The following is a 2,318-nucleotide window of genomic DNA, read 5'->3' on the forward strand; positions in this document are numbered from 1 at the left end:
TGCCCACAGCTCGCCACAACCACAGCCCAAACCATGCTACAGTACCCCATGCTACAGTCAACGGTAAAAACTGTGGCTGGCTGTGGCGGGTAGAATGCCCGCCACACCTTGTGGCACGGACGAGTGTGGCGTGGCCTGCTGTGGCCACCAACCAAACAACCTCTCTAGATCCTGCGGTGCAACAGAAATGCGAAAGGACCGAGTCTAGTGTCTATTTTATTATTCCCTCTATAATGTGTCTACTTCATCTTGCGCGTCACTCGTTTACGAAGCTATATACCGCTACCAGTTCGATGCTTCGATGGCACCGGTGCAGTACATACCGCTTCTCCAAAAAGATCCTAAAGGTGTGGTCTTTGGTGAAAAAGTTTGGATTTTAGTATTGTAGCACATTTCGTTGTTACTTGACAAATAATATTATTGGGTTCTCGGCTTTCTTACAACCCAATTAAAATGCATACACGAAGGTTGAACAGAGTAAAGTGGCAGACTTTCGCCCTCATATATTGAAGCGTCCTGACCCGTAGATCAAGACTAAATCATGTATTAATTACCAAATAAGGTCTCCGGCATAATACATGTTACATCAAGTGGAGTCCAGAGTCATACAGAGCTTTATTCAACACGTACACAAGGGGTGAAGTGACAACACAACGCTACACAGAACAATCATAGGATAACAACTAGCATGACGGCATGGAGAACTAGCTCTTCATCCATCACGGCTCCACTCGATCAGCTTGGGTGCGGACACGATCTACTCGTAGTCTTCTGGCACAAAGTCAGGATCCTCTGGAGAAAATCAACAGAAGTGAGTATAAAAGTACTCAGCAAGCCCCACCTCGCCCTACGGGAGGGGAAATGACATGCACGACGCACATTGAGCACAATGCATTAGCAATGCAACTAATGGTATGCAACTCTTCCCGACACAACCCACAGTAGTTAGCTCACTAGTTGTCAGGACCACACCGTAGCTTGCCCATACCGTGGGCACGGACCATTCGAATGGATTATACACTCTGCAGAGGTCGTACACTGTACCCACACGCTCGGCTGCCCGAAAGGAAAACCGACATAGCCGACACCCAGCCGTGGTCACGCCCCAGCCCGGCCGCACAAACCCTCGGGCCCTGACCTCAATGGTCTATACCCGTAAACCATCCCCGCGACCGTCAGGCTAACCAGTGGGATTAGGCTAAGTCCGGCCCATACCGGAACCTGTGGTCGTACTAAAGTAAGCTAGGTGAGATGTCAAAACAACTCGGTCCTTATGGTTCACCAGGGCAGCAACCATCCCTCAACATGTCAACTCGAGCCTACAACCACGGTAGCACTCACCTGCCAGTCTACCACCACGGTAGCGCCGGCTCCAGCATACCCAGCTGCCCTGGTCTCAGCCAGATCCCTTCGTATCATATTCTCAGCTCTGGATATGCATGACTACTCAGATGCATGCATGAGCACACTCAATCACTCAAGTACTGGTATATGTAATCGATCCTAGACCCAGGCTACAGCTAAACGTCCTCACATGGATGCAACCGCTCATGTAGGGGTCGATGAAACTTGCCTTCGCTTGCGTACGCGTCATCAGTGGCGGCTTTCTGCTCCTGGTACGGGTCTTCTGGCTCCTTGGCAGGCTCCTCCTCGGTCACTCCGTGATCTACGGGCGAAAACGGCCCAACCGGCAAACAAACACAAGCAAGCAATAAAATAAGCTCAAATGGAGATGAAAATAGGAGGAATAGATAGTATATGATTTGAGGAGAGTTAAGGAAAAAGAGTTACGTGAAAAGGAGTTGATATGAAGGAGTTTTGAGTTTACAGTATTGATTGGTAGAATGATTTGGATTAAGTGCTCACGGCCTGGTGGGTGTTTTGGGCCTTTATTAGTGTTGTGGAGTTAATGGTCGGGGGAGCTGTCTGCCATCTCACCTTGGCGCGGAACAGCTCGAGGAAGAGGGCCAACTGTTGGAGCTTCGTCTTGTGAGTGAGCTGGGCTCGGAAGGAGTGGTTCAGCTAGCGGAGCGAAGCGGCTCGATGTACTTGGGCTGGTGACGGGGCTCGTCACGGCCTTGCTCCTTTTATAGGCGAGGAGAGCAGCAGTGGCGTCGTACAGGGACGGGCGACGGCGTGGGCTGCGGCAGCTCGTCGTCAACGCGAACAGTGGCAACGCTGAAGGCGCAAGCGTCGAGGCGGCAAAGCCGGCGAGGACGCTGCAGCGGCGTGGGCGAGATGGGGATGCGGGGGTGGGCGGCATGGCGTGGTGCCGACGGCAGTGCGCGGTCCCATTGTGGGGCCGGCGTGTCGCGCGT

Source organism: Panicum virgatum, chromosome 9N (genome assembly GCF_016808335.1).
Source record: "Panicum virgatum strain AP13 chromosome 9N, P.virgatum_v5, whole genome shotgun sequence".
Classification (NCBI taxonomy): Eukaryota; Viridiplantae; Streptophyta; class Magnoliopsida; order Poales; family Poaceae; genus Panicum; species Panicum virgatum.